We start from the raw sequence: 26,589 nt of genomic DNA on the forward strand, positions 1-26,589 counted from the left end.
CTGGCGGTGCGAATGACGGGTCCACACCAAGGCGTCAGAACTTTACGGAGAGTCGTGGCGAGTTGACTGCTCATCACAGAAAAATCAGCGCCGGTATTGACGAGTGCGGTCACTTGATAACTGTCGGCGGTTACAAAAATTTCAGATGAAACTAATCGTTCGCAGCCCGTCGGTGAGGTCGTCGGTGAGGTAGTCGGAGAGGTAGTCGGAGAGGTCGTCGGAGAGGTCGTCGGAGAGGTCGTCGGAGAGGTCGTCGGATCGGGTCGCCACCCCCCGGGCAGGGGCGTCGAATCGTCGGGTGGAGGCTGTTGACTCTGTACAGTGGCGGCGGCCCTACCCCCGGAGGACGCCGTCTCCAGTTTTCCCGGCGAGGGGACGTGCGTCTGAACTGACCAGATGTTGAGGGCCGACTGGGCGAAGCAAAGCGCCTCGGGGATGGCGATCGCGATTGGCGCTGCTGCGAGGCCGGGGGCAGCACGTGAGCGGCGAGGAACTCGTCGATGTCCTGCGGTCTTTCACCATAGCGAGGTCGAGGCGCGTCGGGCGGGAAGCCTCTCAAACCCATACGCCGGTACGGGCAATGCCGCAGAATATGGCCAGGCTCCCCGCAGTGGTAGCAGAGCGGGCGGTCGTTGGGCGTGCGCCACACGTGCGCTTTGCTGACAGGAGGGCGCAGGTTCTGCTGCTGCTCGACGGGGCGCACGTAACGGTGGGATGTTCGAGGTCCGGCAACTGGGCGAAACTCTTGCGGCATGGGAGCAGGTCGGCGCAGGGCATCGCTGTAGGACATGACGTGTGGCTCCGGTAGTGGTGCTGGTGGTGGCTGCACCACGCGCTGAATTTCGTCACGGATGACGTCCCCTGTAGAAGGTATGTTTGCCGACGGAGCATCCATGCGGAGGTGTCGCAGTTCTTCGCGGACAATGCTCCGTACAATCTCTCGCAGCGCCTCATCCCCGGGGCCTGGCAAGGGCGCGAAGTATTGAGTGGCCGCTACATTTGCCTGACGGCCGTATTGGGCGCTCCGTTCCAGCAACGAACGCTCCATGGAGGTAGCTTCCTTGGCGAAGGCGGCGACGGTTAGCGGAGGGTCGCGCATGAGGCCAGCAAACAGCTGCTCCTTCACCCCACGCATAAGGTGCCGCACCTTTGTAGCTTCTGGCATGGTAGGGTCGGCCCGATTGAAGAGGCGTGTCATGTCCTCTATAAACATGGCCACGCTCTCGTTGGACTGCTGTGACCTGGAGCGAAGGGCAAGTTCAGCGTTCTCCTTCCGTTGGCTCGAGCTCAATGTGGCGAGCAACTCACGGCGAAAAGCTGCCCAGTTGGAAAAGGACGCCTCGTGGTTCTCAAACCACGTTTTCGCCGAGTCGAGCAGTGCGAAATATACATTCAGCAGCTTCCGCTCGTCGTCCCACTGGTTAAATGCGGCCACACGGTCAAAATTGGCCAACCAGTCTTCTACATCCTCAAACCGGTCGCCGTGGAAGGATGGTGGCGACCGAGGTGCGAGAAGGACGCACGGCGGGGCACTGCCGGAGGACTGACCTGTCTGGCTGCCAGTGGTGGACGTCATCGCTCTGACAGGCCTTGTTAGTGGCTCGAACTCGGGTTGCAGGCCTCGCAGGCGACGGCTCGTTTTGTGGACGGGTGTGGCGTCCGCGGGTCGGGGAGAAGCGTCACGGCTGTCGTCGGGGTCAGCGTACATGGGATGGTACCCAGCACCTCCACCAAATGTCACCGACAATTTCACACCAAAAGTCACAGCGTTTCCTAGGACGAAGCCCGCCGAACCGCCGAGCTCATGCAGAACGAAGACGACGCGCTGCCACGCGCGGCCACGCGCCTGGAGCCAAGGTTCGGCCACCAGGTGGCGCCGGCAGAGAGCCAACAGTGTGGCAATATTCAGTCTGATGGCGTTGTCTGCATTCTCACTGCGCTAAAACTGCTCGAAATTTTTCCCCCCATCACTCTTTTGAAGGCACTTAGGTGGAATAACTTGACAGTCGGTTTTCGTCAGGCGAGTTAGTTCTATTAAAAAATGTTGCTTTCCTAAATCTTTCACGAGTGCGCTCTCATACCTTTCGCGTGCACATATATTTGCATGTGGGACGTTTGTCAGGTTGTTGCAACATCCCCTCGGTCGGTGGCACACATATTTGCAGAGCTTTCCTTGCGATCACTTTTTCCTAATTCTTCGTTCGTGATGTGCTAAGTACCCGAGGCCAATAAACTAAAATTCATTTCAAATCAATACTTATAAGAAAATGTCCCCATGTTACGGTGTGCTTCCCTATTATCCCGAGCTTAGTAGTTCGGCGGGATTATATATTGTTACTTAACCGGCATAAGGGTAACAAGACATTTATAGTTATTATGAGATGGAACCCTCACCGGAGCAAAAATGGGGCGCCGTCCAGCGTTGCCCCGAAAAATCCTGATTGGCTGCTGTGCAGTGACATTTGCAGGGACGTCACATTGGCTGGCGAGACGTGACGTCAGCAGACTGGAGAATGTCCACTGGCTGAAGAGAAGCGACTTAATGAAACCAGACTCGTGTGTGTAAAGCCTCCGCCTGCCACCGTGGCAGGTGGTGTAGAAGAAGAGCATGGGATGAGCATTGCTCTAGAAGAGCGACCTGGGTCTCGCAGGCCCCACTAGTCACTTTCGGCAAAAGCATCAGCGCCATTTAGTGCTGTTGGATTGCCATCACATAATAAAATTGAGTGTCCTAGTGTTTTTTCTTTTTTTGTCACACAGAAATCAAATCATGAATTCACAAGAAACGCGCGCTCAGAAACACAGAAGACGTGATTAGCAACTCCGGAGATATTGGAACGTCGCCCACTATTTCCGCTGAAAACTAAAAGCGTTCACATGCCCAGAGAACAAATTGTCGAATGCTAGCTCATTTATCCGGGTGATGTGCTAAATCTGAATTTATGAGCCTTACACTCGACTACTCGAGAAGATTGGAGAGAGATTGGGTTTTCACATTTCTACTGCTGCACTCAACTTTAAGCACTCTTAGTAATGTGTTTCCCAACCAGAGACCCTTCAATCATTTTTTAAAAAGTTAGTAGCACCAACATTGCACAGGTCAACTTTCTGCTTTCTCTGCGTGTCCGGGTTTACTGTGGAAGCCCAAGACAACGCTAAGGACCAAAACTGTACCATGATGTATGATATATGCAATCTGATCAATTCCTTTGGTTCTTGCCCAACCCTCCATTTTGCTCGTATTTTTCTACTACTTGTTGAGCGCAGGGTTCGTTCTGATCTGTCTTTTCGTGTCACACTGCTTATAGTATGAGACTGAGCACCAGCGTGCGTTAACACGTAATGCCTTGGAGAACCCTGGAAAGCAAGTTAAAACTAAGACCGCGGAGAGTTGCTTAACTCGAATGTTCACAACTCATTTCTCGAAGTACAAAATAGCTTAGTGTACAGAAAGGCGAAAACGTAATAGATGGGAGCGGAAACCATGACGAAGTGACAATAGGAAATAGCCCTTTACTTGATTGTGTACGTTCTTTCTACCTCCTTTTGATTCCATTTGAGAGTTTCAAGTTGAAATCTGCATCTGCTCCAGTATTCATTTTGCTCCCATTCGATTATTCAGGTTTGGGTGCTTCGCGGCAGCTTTCATCGCTCGATTCTGCTACTTCTCAGCAGAAGGATCGACCGAGTTAAGAAGCAGGCGAGTAGCAGCTTAACGGAGTTGCTTCTTCTACCAACCAACCTGCTCTAACTATTTATTTACCTATCTATTTACTTCCTATTTACTATTCTTTTATTATCTCCCGACAGGGAGCCGCCCTATCATCGGTTCTTGTCTTTCTTGAGAAGCACTAGTATTGTGTCGTCCGAAGGGTGTTCACTCACATAATGGCTCCTGAAACGAGAGGCTTTTCAACAAACACAGAGTGTGGAAATGAAGCAGCCGCTTAGAAGAGGAGTTACATTTCCTGTTACAGGAGTAGAGGGGGCGGGTGGGGGGGGGGGGGGGGGGCGTCCATCATGATATCATGGGAGGCAGGTTTCTATCCCATTGTGTGCCTCGAAGTGCCCACTCAACATCATCCTGTTCTGACGACGGTACATCGTCCTTAAGCCCGGTGTCACATCCCGGCTCATCCGTAAGCTTTTTGATCGTCGATGTTTGCTCTAAAGCAGCTCAGAATACAACCTTAAAAATATACTACACACCAAAAGGTAAACGGTAATTGTTTTTCGTGCTGGTAATTTTAGGTTTACAAAAAAACAGGAGTATAAGTGGATTTATAGCTAGGGGCTTAAACGTCGATTCTGACTACGCACATATTTCAGAATGTAAACTAAAATAATGTCAGTGCACGTTAAAGAACCCCAGGTGGTCGAAATTTCCGGAGCCCTTCACTACGACGTCCCTCATAGCCTGAGTAGCTTTGGGACGTTAAACCCTAATAAACCAAACCAAAATGTAACAGACCACCAGAGGAAACGATAAATGTTGTGTTGGTGTTTAATTGCTGCCTCTGAAAAAAAGAACAGTTTTCTTTTAGATGCGGATCCCAGCTGCCGTATTTTACTTTCAAGACGTACTGTTGATCAATTTCGCCACAGAAGTGTTTTCAGTTATACAATAAACGTTACCACAGAATTTATTCTATTGTTCGCTAGGCGGAACTGTTTATTTTGTTATCTTGATTCCGCCAATTTCCGGCACTGCGGCTTTGACGGTTTGGAAACAAGCATTCGCGTGCTAATTTTGCTTTCCCCGCATGCTTGTGTGGCATTTGTGATAGTCATTCTTCTTCTTCTTCCTCTTCTCTTAATTACTCAATGATTAAGATATTTACACTGCCTTTCAATTTCAGTAATTTTTATTTTCACTTCCCCTAAATGTACTCTGCTTCGTTCCTCTCATATCGAGCGTGGAATCCTTAAATGATGGCACATTGTTCCCTAGATCACGCTATTGTTTTTCACGTGCTTATATTAAAGGAAGAAGGAGGCAAAGCTATAATATTTACTGTGGTGAAGAAGAAGAACAACAACGCCCTAAGCCGAGATCATGAGCATGGAGGCAGGGCGCCATTTTCTAGAGGACAACAACAACAACAACGTCTCCGGCTTTTCCAGCTTCGTTGCTCCTGAGGAGCCACCGGAGAAGCCACGCCGAAGCTCGATCACCGAGCTCGAATCGAAGCACAAGGCGAACTACGCTCCCGTCTTCGTGCCGGCAGCCGCCATTATCATCGCGCTGGCCCTGCTCCTCTTGTACATGGTGGTCACCTTCATCGCGAACGCCATCTTCGGCGGCACTGATCAGCCCGGCGGGGTCACCGCGCTGCAGAGCTCCTCGGCCAAGGCGAGAACCCGCATAAACAATGGTGAGCTGTGGTGCGTCTTCGACGCACGCTCGATGCCTAAGAACTTTGCCTACCCTGAGTCCGGTATATGCGACGCATTCGTCTATTGCTGCGTCAAGCTGAACGGAACGGGCGTTCTCGTCGACAGCGGGGCCCCCCAGCGGCGTCTTGAGGAACTGGTGCGCGCCGCCAACAAGACCAGGAGCCAGGGTAGAGCGTTGCTGTTTCATGCCAAGGCGTTCACCATCGTCGGCCGCAGGGACGGAACGCCTACTCTGCTCAAAGCGCCAGGTTCCGTTGGCGAGGATGAACTGGTCACGAGGGTCGTATCGTGGGTCGCGCACACCGGTCTGAGCGGCGTTATAATGAACTACGACAACGACCTCACCGGCGACTACTACACTGTCGTCCGTTCCTTGTATGTGCGCCTGCACGAACGAGGCCTCTGGCTTCTGCAGGTCTTCGACTACAACAACGAGGCGGACAGCTTCTCCGCAGGGGCGTTCGTGAAGAACCGCATTGTGCCCGTCGTGAGGATGGGTCACGCTTATCTGCAGGACGACATCGGCACACTGGTCTGCCCCGCCCAGTACGAAAGCGGCGAGCAGGCCACATGGTCCTTCGACGTGGAGCTCACCGAGTACGCCGTGTTCAACAAAGCGAGCTTCGGCCGCGACTGTCTGGACAGGACCATGGTGACCGCGTCCTTCCGTGGCTATCACTACAATCTCCGTGGTCGCGACAATAAGGTCAAGAGAGTGGGCATCGCATCCTACGCGTCTATCTGCGCAAAGCAGCGGGAGCCCGACGCCTTGTCGCACATGTCCAACACGACCGACTGCTTGGAGGTTCGTCGTGGCAATGACTGGTTCTCCATACTGGGACCCAATTCGACTCGTTTGTTCAAGCGAGCGTCAAAGTTCCTGGGGCTGATAGCTTTTCACGCTGAGCAGGATGATTACGCGGGCCATTGCGGAGACCGCTTCCCGCTCCTTAGGGCTGCTAAGGCTCAGCTGAGGCATCACTCGAAGAGCTGGTCAGTTACCCTGACGTAGTGATCGAGCAAGAAGTTTCGCAGCTGGAGAAGTGGCATAGAAATTGTTTCTTGCTGTCAACCGCGACTCCAAGATAAATAGTCAGCATAGAATGTGTACGTGTTTCCCTCCTTCTTATTGATAGGCATTTTTACAGCGATAGCTGTCTTTTGCTCGTTCCTGAAGAATGTGGCATCGGTGGCGCCGTCCGCATAGCCCTCCGAGCCCCTTCCGGTCGGTGGACATACGGGCACCTACCGCTAAAAATGCGTTTCACACCTGCGAACCCTGCACCAACCGCAACTCCCAGCACGTACCTCTGTGCTGGGCGGTGCGGGATGTGCGGGGCTCGTAGGGGTGCATACGCTGTAGCCCCTGGGCTCCCCCTGCAGTAGGCTAGTGGTTAGAGCGCCCAGTCTAATAATGTGTCACCCTTTCTTCGCACTCACAAGCCAGCTAAACCTAGATCCTTCTCTTCGAAACTCTCAACTATCTTATGATTTAACGCTAGCTAGGATTACCAGCCAGTGGCAATGTACGTATGTCTTCGTTCATTTTTCCAGGAGGGCCGCATTGCACGATAATGAGGCTTTTGCGTACATAAGATCCTAAGTTCGTTTGTATGAGCAAGAGCCCTTATTTGAGAGACTAAAGCCTGGTTCAGGACATATTATTCCCTACCTTCGTTTTTATTGCCTTGTAGTTGGAGACTTCTCATGCGCTTTCATTCTTTCAGCTGCAAAATTTGCGTTCATGAGGGGGCTATTAGTTCCTCGTTCGAGACCACCGTCTAAACTTTTCTTCCATTCGGTCACAAAAGGCGGCGGACAACGTGTCCGTTGCGCACTATCAGCACCGACTGCGAAGTCATTAAACGGAGTTCTATCTTTGTCTAGCGACGTGAGCGCAAAGCTAATATGTGATACAGATATGAGGTGCATAAGCGCATTGGATTATTATTGACTTAGACGAGCATTGTACCACTGCTCGTCTAAGCCAAACCTAATCGCGGGACTACTGAAGGGCGCGTACAGCGCTTTCGTTTTTCCTGTAGGCAAAGGGGCAAATTGTCTATTTGTCTAAGCAGCCTTCAAAAGCCGGCAGCGGTGCCAAGGGGGCCATACGGTTGTTTGCACTGATGAATGCTTTTATTGAATCGTGCAGCTCGCTTTCTGTCATCCGGTTTTCTCGCTCAGCATTCATTAGGAATAGGCTGACACAGGCGGTTTGTTCTCTAGCGGCGCCGTGTTTTTCCCAGATAAATTTATCTCTGTATTTGCCTTCGATCTTCTCTGTCGTTGCAGTGCAACAATTATGAACGTTGCATCGCTGTTTTGGAGAACTCCAATTCTTCTGGACCTCTTTGAATCTTTCTTCGCATTTTATAGGCTGCTTTAAGGTCTTTAGTACTTTGCACTTCAAGAACAGCTTGATTATTGCTTTCTTTCTTCCTTTATACATAATTTTTATCTTCATCTGTATTGTCTCTAGCCTGTTTTTCTGCCTCCACCAACAGGAGATTGTCTTCTTCGTAGTCCTCACTAAGCATAATAGCGCAGCTCCTCACACCACCTGGCGAATGTATATATAAGTCCTCGCTATCCATTCCCCTATAAATTGTGCTGGCGTTCTATAACCATTGTAATTAGGCTGAGTAACCAATCAAGAAGGGCACTTAAGCTTCTACATGCGAAAAAGCGTGTAGAAGTGCTCCTCTGCAGGGAATTTATTTTTGGAAGCTAAAATTATGAAGCTCTATATAGTGACAAAATCACCCACAACTTTATGCTGTATCATATGAGATACGAAAGGAAATACCTCTGTAACATCGCAGTCTTAAGGACTATCGCGCTACAAATGCTCAATCTGAAAGAAAAATGCTTTATGAGCGAATAATTTTTTTCAGTACGCTACATACAGTCGGAATGAAGAAAATATTTTCTCTATCTACCGAATTTCCTCAAGAATCACAGAGACCTACTTTCACGCACATTAAACAAAGGATTAAAGAAATCCTGAAAGTTAGGTTACTGCGAGTATGGCTTCCAGACGGTGATAATAAACGAGTACGGCTGCCTTTATCGCCGTTCACGACTACTTAAGACAAAAAATATGAACCGTATCATAAATGATACGCTATGTGCTAAGTTAACAGAAATTGCACAAGATTTTCTGAGCGCTATAAATTTCTCCTTCGTAAGGTTACAACCAACTATCTGAAATTTAGCACTAAATTCGCTGGCATATCGCTGTGGAACACTGTATCCTTCGAAACTAAATCACCATATGCTTAACGCTAATTTCAGACTCGCATTAAACAGCATTCATGAGGGTATTGACTGATGCCTATTGAACTAATTAAAATATTTTTTATTCTCTGCGCTTGGCTGTTTGCTGGCTGTTGCTAGTTTAACATTTGAATCAACGTACTAATGTTATCGCTGTTTGCTGCATCTTGCATTACCTTATAATGTACTTGCTGTTAGGACCCCCCCCCCCCCCCCCCCCCTCGGCTGTTTTCAGTTGGGGTCTCGTATATCATAACATGTACTGTTTAACGAATGTGGTTATATGTTTTATGAACATAAAGTTGAAGCTTTAGACCGATTTGAGATAATTGTTGGAGAAGCAACCAAAATTTTGTTGTGACCGAATGTTATGCTAGTCTAGCTAAACGATGACGTCACGCGAAATTTCAGGAAGGAAGGAAAGAGAATCAGCAAGAAGATTTACCAGAGAAGGCGAGGTGTCGGGCATCGCATGGTAAAGGTGAAAATGCATTTCCTTTTTTTATCGATTCTGATAAAAGCGCGAGGACCGTAAAATACGATAGGAATTGGAGCAAGTATTGTTGCCGCAAAAGTGAGATTGTAATTTCTGGCCAGCAATCTGCTCTTGCCAGCGCTATCCCTGGTAATCTGGGGATTTACGTCGCCTGGCACCGATGATGAGAAACAAGCTCCCTGGTGCACCGTATACCCTATAGGCCGCCCACTCTGTCGGCTAAGCGTAGAGTCATAATGAAGTCCTCCTCTTGACGACAGTTTAAATATCTGGCGCAGAGGATGGACAGAGAGAAGGGTATCCATGCACCGTCTCTTTCTTTTCTCTTTTCCCTTCTTCATTTCTTCCGTCGGTAAAGTCCCTTGGTAAGGTGCGCAAGAAAGAGGCTGTGCTGCGCCCTCATTTACACAAGTAGTACCAGTGAGGGGGAAGCGGAGGATGACAGCTGGCATTTACTCACACAAAGAGCGAAAAAAGAAAGTGGCATTTAAGGGACAAAAAACTTTCAACTCTGCTGTCGGCAGGTGATGTGCTTCCAATTGTGCTAAAGCTGTAAATTCTCTCTTTCTTTCCCCAGAGTACACGTGCAGGGTATCGATTGCCTTTAGAGAGGCAAAAAGAGGAGAAAGAGTGATAGGCTGAAAAGCTGAAGAAAAAGAAGAAAGATTTGAAATATAAATGCCTGCTCCTTCGCTGTTCCCCGTTTCAAGATCTATAGCTTTCTCTCCTTTTGCACCTCATTTCGTAAAGCGCGTTGATTTCGCGGGAATAAGAGCCGTGCGAACAAACAAATAGTAAAGAGGCTAGACAACTGAACAAATGAAAACTGATGAAACCGTGATGCTGGAGCCGTAAATATAATTTTTCGTTTTTTACTGCTGGCTAAATTGTTCACCTTATCGCTATTTGAAGCCTCGCGTTTCTCGTTATACGCGTTAGAGCAGTTGCAACGTTATATAAAGGCAATATAAAAGATCCGGAAAAGTTATTTCAAGAAGTGAATATGAGATGACAGAACTTGGAATCATTTTGGCTGGAGTCGTTCTGGCACTTTGGACGTTCAAGAACCACTAATTTTCTCTGAATTATTTGTTCTCCTGACCTTTTAAATTTTGTCTTTTGTGTGATCATTGATGTTTCTTGTATTCCTAATTTTATTTTTCGTTACAATGCACACCAATGCACTTCCCATAGACAGCCACTTCGGCAATGTTTCAGAGGGTTCTCGTTTCTGTTGTTTCTTTCGTTAATATGGTGCATGGAAGCTGACGCAGATACGTTCAAACACTCGCGTGCAACACGTTCAAACGAAAGAGTTCCCATGTGCAGTCTACATCGAAATACAGAGGCCTCCAAATTTGGTTGGCGCCAGACAGTGCGGATAGTTGAGAAAGTGAGAGAAACTGTAGTCTTCACTCATCCGTAGGTTAGGGATGCGGAATGTGCTACAGAATCCCTACTACGTGGTTCAGTGACAAACTCAGTGGCCTGAGCATTTAACAGAGACTCTGCGAAAACTTAGACTAAACGCCAAAGCGACGACTACCTTTCCCTTCGTTTTATATACGTTTTTCAGTCGCCACCGACCCTTAGTGTGTCGCGAAGCAGTTTGATTAACACAGCAGTTAGCCCATACCTTAATAAAACGTGTGCGCGAAGAAATTAAGACGTAGTAATAAGCAAATAACCTTTTTTCTTTTTTTGAGTCACATGGTTCGCCCTGGAAGCAAGTCTTTACTGTAAAGCAACCGGTCTTCTTGATATGGTGAAGCTGTCGTTCAGAAACAATGCCATATTTTGGCTCTTTTCCACGTCGTACAAGGAGCTCTGCGCATTTACTGAAGCTAAACATGGCGCTGAGATCCTCAAGCCCCACTACAATACCGAGGAGTGGTGAATTCAGATACACGCGGAGATTAGGAAATTGCTATCACTGGCTGCACTGCTTTGGCCGAGTAGAAAGCCATTGTAACGCAGTCGAGGTGTCGATTTCTTTCGGGCTATGTGTTCGATATTGTAAAAGTGAGGTAAGAAATATTTGCCCCGTATTGAGAATTTAAAATGTTTTTGAAGATGCCACTAGGACTTCTGTTAACGCTTGCCTGTTACACATTTATGTCATGGAATGGGAAGAGCAGGCCTCAATTCTATCTTTTGCCACTTTCCATAAATGCAGTTCTTAATGTAATCCCAAAATACGTGGTAGTTGTGGCTTCTCATATGCGGTCGATCCTTTTTCCTAATAAAGGTTGATTCTGTTCTATTATATAAGTAAAAAAAGAAACAGCCACACAGTAAAGAGAGCCAGCGGTGTTCGTATAAAAATAAAGAGAGATTAATTAGCACTGTTGGCTCCCGTAACCCTTCGCCTTACAGTACCATCGCAAACAATATCGAGGCTCAATCAGTCAGCCTAAACTTCCAACAAGTTTTCTTATTTGCGCTGTTGTGGATGCGTACAAGCGCAAAACGCATGCCCGAGCAACACGCACCGCACAGGCTGCGCCTAAAAAGATCTATTGTACAAAACAATTACGTAGTCAGAAAAGCGTGCCACTGCTTTGGCGTCTTTTATAATTGTGTTTATTCTCTTTGCTATGTAGTGTGCTGCTACCGCATTGAGAAAAATGCCATCGAAGAAGATTTTTAGTATGAGCGAATTTTTTAGCGCCATTCACTAACCGTTTGTTCTTGCTGCACTAACTGCATACTTCAGTTGGCCGCGTACAGGATGTCTCGCCGTCGTGTTCGGCGGCTACGAAGCACGGAACTAAGGAGATGGTTCCAGCAAGTACACACATCACACAGGTCGACACATCGTCGGGCATGACTTTCACCTCTTCTGCATACACCAAGACGCCAGGCACGTCAACTTATGCGCCCCTAAACTGAACCCGAAGTGCGTTGTCTGTCCCGAACAAGCGTGCACTGAGGCATGCAGGGAAGACGTAAAAGCGCTACGGGAAGCCGATATTCGAATTCGCTTCACCCTCTTGGACCTCATTCCCGACGCAAGGATATGCACAATGTTTGTAACAGACTGCTGAGTTGGCAAACATGGCGATCGAGGCAGTGGCCAGTTTCGCACTCGGTCGGCACTAGGAGAACGGCGTGCGTGACAACGCTGACGCAGACAGGCGCTCATTAAGGCTCGTTTCGCTCGTCGCACGGCTGCAGCTGCAAGGTACGAGTGCTCCTGAAATCTGCCAGGATCAGGCGAACGACGCATATCCTTCACGCACAATTCCGAGTTTCCGCGACAAGGCGCATTTACCGCATCGTCCTCGTTAACTTACTTTTGCGGCGCGTTAAACGTACAGTCGTGCGTGTCTGCAAAGCTGTCGCAATCGCTATGAAAGTCGACAGCATGCGCCGCATGCACGATTACTGTCATGACCACCTACTTTCCGCCCGGAGGGTAGGAGTGGAACAAGGGGACAGCGCGGGAATGATTCAGGAGGAAAGGAAGGAAGCAGCGGCGAACACTGCATCCCATAGGTTTTCCTGCTACCCTTCCGCTTCCGACGTATCGACTTGAGACGATGGTCGCGCTCCTCGTCACGTGTTTTTGAGGCAACGCCGGCACCCAGGACAGGCCATCTGGAATAACTTCATAAGCTGCCTAGCTTTTCGCACAAATTTGTCCAGGTGTTATGAGAAGTTGAAGTAATTAGTGACTTGCTTTGCCCTCCAGCCTCTCTTGATCAACAGTGCGTCGAATAACTTGTACCTTGACGTAGTCCTGATTATATATCTATGTGTTTCTCCATTTTCGCTCAATTGTTTTTACTTGGTACAAAGTGCGCAATTCAATTTTGTGATTCACAGCGGCCGACTTCGCGGAGATAATTTAATGTTTCCATTCGGCCAGAGTCGTCTCCATGTGCGTAAGCAGGATGAAGAGCCTGGCCGCAGATTGGAGACGCAGTATATTCGGTCTCATGGGCTGCCATCGCCCCGTTCAGATTTTCTGCGTTAACCATGCGATCAACATTTCGCTGTGTTTAAGTTAGGCGGCTGAAATATGTATGTTCTTTGCTTTGGATCAGAATTTGAGTCCCATACACCAGCATCTATGGAAATAACTGCACGCATATGAAAAGCTTATCTTTTAGCGTGCTTGCAGCACTACTGAATGGCGATGGCTGCCACGCGTAGTTCAAATAAACAGTTGCAAAATCTCTGTACTAAATATCAAAACACCGAAGTGCAAGGTCCAACATTCAATACCTCGATGTGGTAAGCGTATACACAACACCAAAACATGGCTTAGCTTCCCTGCAGCAACAAACCAAAAACTGTGGCAATGCGGCACTTCGGTGTCTGAGTTTGACGGAAGCTTTATTTTATTTTCGTGGAGCATCACAGATGAGTTCTAGGCGTTGCTAATTTGGTCCACACTCCGTGATAGTAGATTTACATACGCACTCCAGGGCTCACCTAGATAGGAATAAAGTCTCCACACCTCTTCATAGCCCTATACCACGTACATGAGGCCATTGGTCTGAGGATAAGTCATCAATGCCATTTTGGTGGGTTTGAAACAAGACGATGACAAAGACGAAGAAGTAGTACGAGAGGAAAGAGGGGATCGTCTCAGAACAGCAAGAAGAAGTAGAAAACATGAGCTTTTCCGAGCTCGCAGAATACTCGTTGACCTTAGGGACTGTTCAGAAAACTTTACACGCTCAACAAGCTCAAGTTGGCTTTCGCTCTATCTGTACACATTATATGTCGAGAAAGCAGCCGAACAGGAATTGCCCTCGTTGAATAGAGCTTAAAATAAAGCAGGCGAGTCAAGGTGGGACATACTGCGATGGGCCCGGCACTGCAGGGACTTGAGAACGCCGATAGACATTTCTCTCTTCTGAGAATTCTGTTACAGAGCTACAGAAAGAGAGAGAGGCGAGAAAGGGAGGGGGCAGGTAGGGTCTGCTTTACGCTGCAATTACAAGTCGCTGTTGCTCAGCCAAAGCTCAGGCACTGGGAGGATAGATGAGCCCAACATTGCGTGTTATAAAATGAGCCGTGCAAATGGGTCAAAGCCCGGGTATTGGTATCCGTCGCGTATGCAACAGCTGTTGCTTTTATCCCGTCTGAGGAGAGAGGGCAACGTGATTACACAAGGGAGCTAGCGTCGCACGTGACGCGCTCGGGGAAAAAAAGAAGCCTTTTATCGCGCCCGCAAATCCTCGTCAGTTCTGTCGATAGACTGCACAAAAGGACCTTCAAACTTCGCGGTGGCGGTGTCACCGAGGCTCCTTTCCAGGCTGCCGACTTTCTGTATATAGAACGAAAATTGCCACCACGCGCGACCTCCGACGCCTCATCATTAAAGCGCCGAAGCGAGGTCTCCAGGCGTCCCGATTCGCGGCGTTCCTAAGCTGTGCGTCTTTGTCCCCCTTTCACCTTGACGCCCGGAAAGCGCTGAGTCTCTCAATAATTGACGAACCTCTACGCCATCACACCAACGGGAATTGAAAAGGGAGAGGGGGTGTTGCAGCAGAGCGTCCTAACGCCTTTCTGGCATGCCGAAACATTTTCCCCACTCTCTCTCTCTCTCCCTTTTTTCATGGCAGGCTCGAGACGACAAGCAGAGGGTCGTTCCGCGCGACGCCTGACGGCAGCCAATCGCGTAATGGAGCACGGCCAATTTCAAGACAGAGGTTGCTGAAATTCGCCCGCCACCAGCACCTCTTCGGTACTTATTCAACTCGCTAGCCCGTCGGTAAACAGTGTAGCGAAGTTTCCAAGCAGGTCAAAACACGGAGTCCTAGCAACGGGTCTCCGTGAAGCTTTCTCACATACGCCTCACATATGTTGGGTTAGTCGTGCGTCAACCCTTATCTCGTCCCAGCACCATGCAGCGCTCACCGGGATCGTTTATCATAAATTAGCGCGGCTTTCTGTGATGTATACGGACATAGCGCATGAATTCCTTGCGCCTTTTTTTTGCTTAAGGCGGCGCAGATGTGTTGACTTTCTGTCCTTTCTTCTCGTGAATTTTGTTCACTGATAACGTGAAAACAGGGTCAATACATGTCCTACGTTACTGCGTGCAACAAAAAGCTTGCTGGAGGGCTTCAGCAAGGAATGATAGAAAATATCAAGCAATGAATCCATCCGCTGTAAAATTGCACGGAAGTCTCCAAGATGTCCTAATTTGTTCAGCTCTGATATTCGGAAGCCCTGATATCAGCTGGGTACTGCAATGTTCGTAATGAGACCAGAGAAGAGTTAACGGCAGGACAGGTTCTTTCGTTCGCCTCTTTAAAGAGGGAATCCAAATGTCCGGTCATAAATCACGAGCCATTTTCCGTTATTAAGGCATAAGCCTTACTAGCCCGTTAAGCGAAATCTCGTGTGCGCACGTGTGTATGCGTGTGCGTGTAAGTGCGCGCGTGAGTGAGTGAGTGAGTTTGAGTGAGTGAGCGAGCGAGGTTGTTGTTGTTGTTGTTTTTGTTGTTGTTGTTGTTTTTGTTGTTTTTTTTTGTTTTTTTTGTTGTTTTTGTTGCTGATGTTGTTGTTGTTGTAGGAGGAGGAGGAGGAGGAGACATCCTCTCCGGGATCTATCAGTGTTAGGGAGAGAAGGTTAAATTGTGCATATATCAGAATTAACCCAGTAGATATCGCTGCGAGAAGTAGTATGGGATGTATCACGGCGTCATCCGCCTTATCTACCGCGGCGGTGGTACTTTCACGGTGCTTCACGGTGGAACGTATGCTCTGTAATGCCCTGTGACTGGCTACGAGGGACGGGCGCTGTGCTGTTCTGAGGCCGCAGCGATCGGGAGCCGCGAAGGCCTGAGGGAAAGCCTTTGCGACAAACTGATTTGTCAGCGCGCGTATCTTTTGCTGCTTTCCTTTCCCGTGACCTCTTTTCTCTCTTTTCTCTTTCCCTTTTACGCCCTCTAATCCATTTCCTTGAATACAAAATAGCCAACCAGAAGATTCTTCTGGTTGACCTTTCTTCCTTCTTTTTATTCTTTCTGGCTCTCTCTTTCGCATATCATTCATAGCGGGAAGCTCCACCTCGACTGCATCCATGACCACTCCGCCGCACGAATGATGTGCCACGTTGCCGCTTGCGGCTTTATCATAACTGCTGCGGCATCTGCACTCTGAACACGAATACGCCTATATGGGAGTACAAAGGGAATAATCTGTCCTCTAGCGCACACCCATTTATAAAAACCAGTGCGCTAGAGGACAACTTACTCTCTTTTCTACTCCTTTTTGTTTAGAGCGTAAATCGCAGCTCCACAGGGTGCCTCGCCATGGAGTCTTTTTAGTAGGTTAACTTGAGCTCAAGGTGTTTCGCGCCGTGTTTCCGCTACCGCGCGCCGTACCCTATAAATACGAAGTTAACGCGAGCCCGCGGCATAGGCTTTGTGGGCGGGGTGGCCACATTATCACAGACGCACGTTTTTCGTGACGAATAAGGAGGAAAAAGAGGAAGAGATAAATGTTTTGAGGACTTGCGCCGTGCGGCGCTTGCACGGTGAATGCGCCGCTGCTTAATTATCCTCTAGCGTTGCACCAGTCAACATCACCTAACATAAAGAGTGTGGGTCGAGAAGTAACGGCCGACGAGCTTATGTGACTATTTACACATAACCGGACTGCACGTTTTTTTTTTTCTGTGGCGCTTCATAACGTTACTTACAGCACCTTTTTATGCCCTGTGGAAAACCTATCGTTACAAAAGCAACGGGATTCGCCTCGGCTGGATAGGGCACTCCCACGAAGGATGGTATAGTGTGGAAACACTACTGCCCGTTTTCCGAGACCCTCCACTTTAAGAGCCAGCGCCGCAAAACTTTCGTCTATAAATAGAAATATGGCTGCTAACTTCCTTAGATGATTCACCGTGCGTTCAGACTTCGCGATGTGACTTATATATCGTCAAGCTAACGAAAAAATTGCGCGAAAGAGCCCCGAATAAATTATTGATTTCCAGTCGTTTCGCGACTAACAGTGGACTAATGGTGACTGCTACTTTTACTCGACCAAACTTCTGTTTCCCACCTGCCTGTTATTTTCGTTTTGCTATGGCAGCAGCTAACGCAGCTCGCACTCAAAAGATGGCGCTTTCAACTGTGATCGATGGCGGAACAGTGTCGGTAGTAGACTTCCACAGGGCAGAAGCATCGTCTGGGTCAAACAAGTCGAGAACTTTCATTCCTTTAATTTCATCCTCCTGGTGCAGTTACATCGCAGAGGCCATACGCGTAAACAGGAACATACAAAAGATGAAAGCCGAAGCAAGACGACCCGCGGAGAACGGCTGCAATATTTCTTGCTGCAAACGATCAGCGAGGCCACAACCAGGATGGAGCAACAGAGCGGAAAAAATCCCTACTCATCTCTCGAGCGACGTCTTCTCTTGGCTGAATTGTTGTCGTCGTGGAGGAGTGTTTGTCGGGGCGTTCAACGCTCTTGAGCTGACCGTGCCAACTGTCGATTTCGTTGCCACCTCTTCCGTTCTTTTGGCTTCACCAGCCGATACTCCGTTTCATACATAGCTGTCAACGCAGCCAAGGCTACGGCGCCTGTTCGCGCTCCTCGTCCGCATCGTAATGTAGTGCGTCGAAAGTGAAAAGAGTAATGAACTCAATATTAAAGTTATTGTTGGTTAATATTGCAGTATAATGATAATGGTGTTTTATTTTGCAAAAAGATTGCTTTTTCTTTAATGTTCTTCAAAACAGAGTGCCTTAGTTTTCTGGGTTTTTTTCGGCTCCTCCTGTATCAGGTTTTCGCAGCTAGGCCGGCCGGCGATGTCGTCTGCTTTCGTCTTTCGGTTTCCGAGTATGCGAAAATGGCACCGCTATCTCCTACTGGCTTGTTTTCTTCGCCCACTGCGGCTTTAAAAACATCTCCTGCTCGCATATTCTCCAAGCTGAAGCCTCCGAAAATTTCGAGAGACTGCAAGCAGGTGATTGTCAACGTTTACTGTAGCGTAAGGAAGCGCTTCCCGGAGAAGACTGCGCGTGAAGTTCTCGAAACTGTGGGCGAGGTGACCGGGGTGAGCCCTCGGACAGTTGCGAGGTTCAAGAAAGAAGGTATCTCTACTGGAATAAGATCACCTTGTGTGCCGCATGCTAAAAAGTCGCTCATTGCCCGAGAAAAGCACTTCGCAATCACGTCCGTCGCCAATAGACTACACTGCCTTTTCCCTTCGAAGCAAGTAAAGAGCGCTGTGTTTTTCAAGGTAGGCATTAGAGTTTGACAGTTTCGACTTTCTACCTAATGATGATTTAAAAAAAATAAAAAAATAAATGAAAAAAAAAACCAGCCAAGCCGGGAGTCGAACCTTGGCATCTTGTAAAATGAACTCATAGGCGCGCGCTTCGTACCACTCAGCCACGACGCGAGGCGGACGGATACATTTTGCTTGTTTTTTGCAGCGGACTACTTTCGTACCTTTGGCAGCGTTGACAGCTATGTATGAAACGGAGTGTAGTGCACTTTGATCTTCGCTCCGAGTGCGCACGAGCCGTGCTCCGAGCTTATCTGCGCGGCCGCGTTCCCACGCGAGGCACTTTTTTTTTCTTTCTGCTGATCACTGCATGCGACTACCGGTTCCGCTCGGCGTCGTCGCCATCGGGACATAAGCGCCACACCAGAGTGGAAGCACACTTCTAAGATGTGACAAGTACCGTAAACCACTGGCGCTTATACTATGTACCTTGCATCTAATGTCTCCTTATTTATTGTGGCTCACGTACTGGTTTGTTCATCGATTTCTGAGAAAGATGGTTACTAATGACATAATGTGAAAGTAGTGAGTGGCATAGTATCATGATAAAAATTGCGGCAGCTTGGCCTCAGGGTACGATATATGACCGGGGTTAGCTGGTTTATGAAATAATTAAACAATGATAACGCTACGCGTGACTGCCACCATTCTTGAACTCGTTTGTCACTGCCTCTGAATAAACACAAGTAGCTGCAGAAGCATATCAAATATAGCGCGGATTCGTGTCTGAGGGAAACCGCACTCTGCATCGCGGTCTAGCTTAGTGCCTTGAGTACAAAGCTGGTTCTCCAAGTCGGCTTTTGTAGGAGGGTGGAGTCCAGGGTACGGTGGCTTGGGCCTGACATAGCTGAGAGTTTTGTACATAAGCTTTATTATTATTTTTTGCTGCTATGACAATGTTTCTAGTTGCCGCATTTACCCTATAGCTTCGTTTTTTTTTTTTTTCAATTTTCTTGAAAGCGACGCATTTGAGCCCTATTAAAGCTCGCAATTCAAGCAAGTCAAGAGTTCCAATTGTCGCAACCTGCTCTGCACTGATTTGGTTTATGCAAATTGAGCGACCTGGGAGTCACTCTTCGAAAGTATTTTGGAAAGCTATTTGAGAACACAATGAGAATGTGCGCCGAGGTAAAAGGTAGTGGATAGAATAAATAAAATGCATTCAACTTGGCGGCCGATCGTTGTTCGCAGCCTTCGTTCTGGCGTGACCGTCCTGGCTGTTCCGTCACACGACCAGTCTGAGAGCTGCTTACATATTCGACTTGCCAGCGCCTCCTCCGGCTCTGATACGGAGTTCTCACGCAATCTCCGCGCTCTATTCCAAATGACCAGAACTACCTATGGAGGATCTCCTATGAGCACGTCTGCCTGCCTATCAGAGCAGCAATCCCTGTACGATGGGCTTCTCCACTATGAGGTAAACAGCACCGCTGCGCCCCGGGGCTTGTGTACATCTTGGCCAGGACGCGTAGGTCAGCCGTCTGAGTATACCGAGCCGAGCGTTCGAGTGCTGCGGCGCAATCCACCGTGATCGCCCGACCATTGCTTTCTTTCCCCAAGAGCCCCAAGAGAAGATCATCTTCCCCTTTGTTGCTTCTACCCTGGCTTTCATTCTCCCCGCACCAACACGACATAAGAGAGGGAGGAGGGTTTTAGAGAGAACTTTTTGCGTGCGCCGTTGGCCAGCGACAAAGCCCTGCAATAATAAAGAGGCTTCCGTCCATCTTTTTCTTTGTTCCATTCGCGTTGCGATGTCCTGCGGCCCCACTCGGCATCAGCGGGCACGCGGCAGCAGACCGAATAAGATTACGAAGAGTGTCAGGAAGAAGAGGCGCTTCGCTTGGGCCCGAGCCTCAGCTTGTCTTTCGGTTGACCTTAGCTATAAGAGACAGACAAAAGGCAGGCTGACAGTTGTTATACTGCGGGGCCACTGAGTCACAGGCGTTTCTTTGCTTCACCAGTGCGAAGCGGGCTTTAAAATGCAACCACTGCGTCCACTGCATTAGAGAATTGGGCGAGGTCGGCGAAGGCCTAAGGTTTCGCTCCGCGGTACGAAGGGCTGAGGCTCGAAATTTTCGCTTTTTCACACGGCTACCGGCAGCACTGTTTCCGGGCGGCGCACTTGGGGACATTAGGGGGCTGTACTTTTCCTCATTAGCCAAGCAACGTACAGATGAAAGGGATCTGCGTGATAATTTTCAGGTTAATGATGGCGTTACGTGATAGCTGAAGGCCCGTTGTTAAATGTGGAACTTGATTTGTTTACTCTCTTGATGTATATGTTGGCAACATTTTTCATCGCATTTTTCAGCCACAGTGAGCTCTCAGATGAACAGCTGTGTAGATATATGTGGCGGAGAAAAGTGACGGCTTTAAAGTAGAAGCACGCTAGAAGAACCGGATATCGGCGACAACAGGGCCTTGTGGAGTAGTAAAAAGTCATTCCACGGGTTAGAAAAAGGCAGTAAATAAATAATCATGTTCGTTTTTGCGCCGAACATTTACACCTCAGAACCGCTCAGACAAAAACATTTCTTTATGCAAGCTTTCTTTTTTTTTTTTACCTTTTTGCTCTGCATGCTCCTCATCTTGTTGTACAATGGGACACAGTTTCGGACTTAGTATACTAGTGCAGCACCTAACCCAAACATGACTGGGAACGTAACGCCCACATTGCAAATAAGAAAACACTTTTCCTCATAATGGCTGCGCAGCTAAAGATCACTACAACCGCAGCGAGCATGCGGGGCGCACTTCCTCACTGGGTATAAGAGGAAGAATGCAGCGCTACGAAACGCCTCCAGAGCACCGGCTATTATTATCTCGACATGAGAATTACTCACGTCAACCGAACAGCGCCGCTGCAGTGGCGCTCAAAGTGAACCGGCTAATCGCGCGTTCGCTTGTTGAGCAGACATGTCTCGTCGATTACCGAGATAGAACGCCTCGCTGAAACAATCACAGGACACTGAAATTACAGCGGGAAACAAAGAAATTAACCAGGCTGAGAAAAAAAAAACGCGGGCTAAACTAGGCTACTGCCTAGTTAAACCGTTCGGTTAGAGATGTCATGTCTGCAGGTAGCTAGAATCGAGGATAGTGGAAATAAACTACAAAGATTAATTACTACGTTCGAATCGGAGCAAAAGTACGGGTTTGTGCGACGTAGAAGACGACGGTAAACAGGCAGTGCCGCGGGACGGATCAGATGGAGGTTGATGAAGACGACGCCCACCAATGCACAGCGCGAGAGTGTGGTGCAGTTTAAAACGAGGCGTGTTGGCTGCCTCGCCAGAAGGAGATGACTCAGGCACTTATAGAGTATTTTTTTCCTGTACCGTTGTATCGGCAACCTTTTCTCGAGTTCCTTGACACCAGTGTTTTAAAACTTGTTAGGCGAATGTGCGTTTCTTCTGCTGCAAAAACATCCTTCTTTAACTGCACACATCTATGCTGCCTGTGAAGGCATGGCTTCATGCTAAGAAGATGCTTGCTCCGTGGATGGTGAATTTCCATCTGTGCTATACACCAGAGACAAGTGAGCATTGTTTTATTGTGTGCATTGATGCTGTGTTCTTCCGGAACATATTACAGAGAACAATTAAGAAGGTCATTGACATCACGTCCTACAGTATTCGGTTTTTCGCCTGTGGAGAAAAACTGCCTAGTGCCATATTATCTGTTTATGTCGCTGAGACAATTTCGTCTCTGGAAGAGCCGCTTGATAGAGCACCACGCCGAATGACCACGGTCATCGAAATCTTTGTTTCGTGAACAATGCGCTTTGGTGCGGAGAGTATGTGCTGCCCTGCAAGAGACACCTAGCTGGCTCTCTTATCCGGATGCGTGTGTGTGACTCTCGGACTTTGAATGTTTTTTAGGATGGGGTCATGCAGAGGTATGCTGGCCTGGTGGGTTTTGGCATAAGCATGCTTAGATTTTTATTTTCGGCACTATTTTCATGCAATAAACAAAAAAAAATGCGGCGATGGCCTAGTGGTTTCGCTGAGCGGCCCTTAAAGGAGATCTACTCACATATCCGCGGGTTCGGCTCCCAGTCGTAGATACTGATTCAATTTATTTTTCTCTTTTTCATAGTTTGACCTCTATTTCAGCTGAAGGTCAGAACTAGGCACCTGGCGATCGAAGCACGAGGTCCCAAAGTGAAGCTTTCGCTTCAAAAATGGATGAACTGAGCAACGGCCAACGTAAACAATCGTCGTGAGCCAGATGGTGGGTGGCGGCCGCGGCGGCGGCGGACCCTTGACGCTGACGCTTCCTACGCTTCGCTCTAGCGCGGCCTTCCCAGCTCGAGGGTCGTCCAAGAGGGCAGTTCTGGAAGTTAAAAGGTTTGGTCTCCACGCGTTGTCGCCGGCGCTGTTCTCGCTCCTGCGAGATCTTCGTTGCCCGCCGTTCCTCGGTATGTCTATGTCGCTGATCGGCTTCTCGCTCGACGGCGAGCACAACTGGGTCTTGTCTACACCGACGTCGAGCCTCGCGAGTGTCCTCCGCACTCCGCACCACCCTTAGGACCATATACCCTTTGCTACGCAATGCAAATTTTCTCAGGCAATCTGCCAAACTCGCCTCACCGCCATGGTGAAGGCTCACTCACCGCCGTTAGATCTGCAGTTACTGTAGCTGGGCTACTTTCGCGAGCTAACAAGCTGCACAGGGAGTGATTCATGACCCATTATCTTTCCCATAACAGGATGGGAAAATAACCTGCCTGTGCCTGAGTGCGTTCCTGAGTTGCCTGAGTGACGAACTGTGCCTGAGTGCGTTCTACTCAAGCAGGTCACGCACAGAATATTTTCTCTACCGGAGCTACAATTTCGTCCCCGGGTCGCATGCGATTGCCTCGTCCGTGCCGAGGAAGAGCTGCAAGCAGAGGCATATACCTGTGTGATTGTCAGGTTCAGTGTGCATGGCTGGCTGACGTTGTGCTTCTTGGGTTGCTGAACGTGTGAGACGCGAGAAGCCTCGTCACGCTAAAGCAGTGCCTTGTCAGCCTACTCGACGTGGTGGCTGACTGGCTTTGATGTTCGGCTGCCGATCACATGGTCGCGGGTTCAATCCCAGCCACGGCGGCCATATTTCAGTGCAGGTGAAATGGGAAAAATTCCATGGGCTGTAGGAAGTTAGCATATGTCAAGGAACTCCAGGTGGTCTAAATTAACCCAGAGCTCTACGGCTTCCCCGTCGCCTGAGTCGCTTCGAAGCATTGAAATAAAAAAATATCCAGTCCATTTGTCCAGTGGCTCAGCACTGCCGCCGTGTACATTTGTTGTCCCGGTATGGCGTGGTCCCTGCTTCGATGCCGCAAACCAGGACTGACGACCTGGCAAAGGCGCCTAATTTTCCCGTCTATCCGAATCATTGCGCTAGAGCTGATGCAAACAAATTCGTCTCTAATTTCATTTCCACTTCAGCTGTTTTTTTTTCGAATTAACATAAAAGTAAATTGACTGGATTATTTGTGGATGCATTAGTTTAACGCTGGGTCCAACCTTGGGAACCCAATATTTCTTCTGTTCAATTTTTGCAATATCTACACAGTTCTGCTAGCGCAATCTTAGCTTCTTGCCTGAAACTGCTTGCAAAAATTCATTTCCCGTCAAACTATAGCGAATGACTAGAAATTGCCAGAGGCTTAGCTTGGTTAAGCCCGGTAAGTTGCGAAAGCAATAGCCCTGGCTGCGCCTGGTTTGGCTAGTGGTGTGTCTTGGTAGTGCTCTTAGTAAAGCTTATGTTTATCAAAGTTTTGCCCATTTGTTTTACATGGCATTATACTCACCACACGAGGGCCCCCACGTGCTGGGAGATTTATGCGTGCCTCGGTCGCCAAAACGAGCGGCTGACGCTAACGGATGATTGTCTAGAAGCTCCGAGCTACGCGGCCGAGGATGCGGATAACCGCTGGATGGATGGATGGATGAATAGGAGCGCCCCCTTTGAAACGGGGTGGTGGCAATTGCCACCATGCTCAGCTTTTCTTTCGTAATTTTTTTATTTCCATGCGTTTCATTTTTTTTTAAATTTTTTAGTTTTAAATTTTTAATGTTATTTTATTTCTTGTTTTTTTTTCTTTTTTTCATTATTTATTTATTTTTTATTTATTCACGGCAGCTGCGCGCAGCTGCTGCGCGGCGCGGCGTGGTGGATACGCCAGGACGGTCGCGACGAGACGAGTTGGGGTCCTGTCTCTCTTGGTCTGGCTTGACGTCATAACAGAGGTCATGCTAAAGGTCAATGGTGGATCCGCCAGGACGACGCCGAAGGGCTCAAACTGCGAGCAGTATTGCTTTCGCAATAAAAATGTGGAAGTAGCACTCTCTGAGAAACCTCAGAGGGACTCCGCTATACACCTGTCACGTACTGTTTCGACACTGCATTGTCTGCAATATTCGAAGGGGCTTTAACTCTGATTGTAATCTAGTTTGAAAGCAAGTTGTTTCTTGTTTACTTTACGTCTTCGTTGATCGAAAAGGTGTAGTAAATGATTTCATTACTGTACACTTTTTTCGGTTTTGTCGATTACCTATGAGGCATCATCAGTATGACGCATTCATCAGATTCACTGATAGCGACTTGTCAGCCTTTGGCTACTATTACCATATTTTGCTGTTTCTATAGGTTGACTTCATTTCGCAATATTGCTTCTGTGATTTCTTCTTCGCTTTGCGTAGCTCGCAATCGAATACGCAGCCTGATTCTTTTTCAAAACTTCCATTGCGCCGCAACGGGTTTCGAAACCGAGCGAGCACTGAATCTAGAGATAGAAAACGTTTGCTGTCCTCGCCCTATTTTCTCAGAAACAAAGGGGCCAGTTTTCGAAAGAAGTCTTTTTCGCATGGCGTTGCTGACACGTGCTAACGTCGGCAGCGCTGCAGGTTGCTCTGACAAGCGTAACGACACATCAATTTACCGATGCACCCAGGCGGCGTCCTGAATTTCTGATATGTTGTGGGAAACACGAGGCGCCCTTTCAAAGGCGCTTTAGGCAAGTTCTATCTTTTTTTTTTAATTTCACGCTGTCGGATTGCTCACCATCTAAGCAGGCTCGAGAGTTGCACAAGCGGGCACAGAGAAATGTCACCAAGGAGCTGCCATTCTGCTCGCGATGCCGCTGTTGGCCGTTTTCTCTCAGAGTATACTATATTGCCCCTGGCAACATGCCTGTGACGTTATAAGAGTGAAAGCAATTGGCGTTCTCGTGCTCTAAGAAAACGTAGCCTTGTGAAACACCTGCAGTCTCGGAATAAAGTGCATCCGCGACGGCAGAATGGAGGAAACATTCCTTCGTGATGAGATCGAAAAATAGTCCCGTGTGGCAAGATTACGAATTGCCGTGGGCCTGTAACGCAATAAGGCGTGACTGTACGGCTTTGGTGCTTTTTTAACAGATGGTGTGGACGGGCCTACGCTACTTCACTCTATTGGGAATAAATCAAAGAAACGTAGCTGTGCAGATGCCATTATCTGAAAAGAGGGGAAAGAAAAAATAATAGCAGTCTGTCAGCGAAAAAGAAACCGTTTCGATCGGTCGAGGTTGTGTACAAGGCATACACTGCGTCAAAACCTTGAGTTTTCGTCCCGAGGAAGCTTTTTCGTACATGAAACTGGTGGGGGCTTGAGGCACCACGCACTCGGCTTATTTTCTTTCTCTGGGATGAATTGTATTTTTGCTTTTCTTCCTGTTTTTTACGGCGCCAACAGTATAGTCTTTTGCGGTCAAAAGCTGTGTGTGTGCGTGTGTGCGTGTGCGCGTGTGCGCGTGTGCGCGTGTGCGCGTGCGTGCGTGCGATGGTCGACTTAGTCGATAAACATTCCATGCTTCCTGAATAGCACTTCACCGTTGTTAAATGGCCGTATTTCTTGTACTGCCACGTAATAAGCTACAATTCCTAATCAACATTCTGCAACGTTACGCTACATCGCAATAAATCGTCTGGTATGAAATTACGCAAATATTCTATTGTGCAACCTTCTATGAGGTTTCTTTTCCTCTGTCACAGAGAGCATCGCCTGTCGTGAAGGGGTTCCATAAGGACTAAATTTGTAAATGAACCGCTCTTTGTTATACTACGATAACAGTACCAGTGGCACGTGGCGAGATTGTCGGCGTCGTCTTTGTGAATCCCATAATCCTCTA

General features: G+C 48.3%; 1 protein-coding gene across 23 annotated transcripts in view; it reads left to right on the forward strand.

Annotated features, from left to right (window-relative positions):
• LOC149341301 (uncharacterized) overlaps positions 1-26,589 on the forward strand; it is a 309,449-nt gene that overhangs the window by 58,480 nt on the left and 224,380 nt on the right. Inside the window, exon 2 of one of the 23 annotated variants that reach the window (XR_016282906.1) lies at positions 5,125-5,375. The exons of the other annotated variants lie outside the window; for them this stretch is intronic. The gene's annotated coding sequence lies outside the window, so the exon portion shown is untranslated. The remainder of the gene's footprint in view (positions 1-5,124; positions 5,376-26,589) is intronic. 23 annotated transcript variants of the gene reach the window in all.

Source organism: Amblyomma mixtum, chromosome 5, assembly GCF_055824585.1.
Source record: "Amblyomma mixtum isolate Tamu chromosome 5, ASM5582458v1, whole genome shotgun sequence".
Classification (NCBI taxonomy): Eukaryota; Metazoa; Arthropoda; class Arachnida; order Ixodida; family Ixodidae; genus Amblyomma; species Amblyomma mixtum.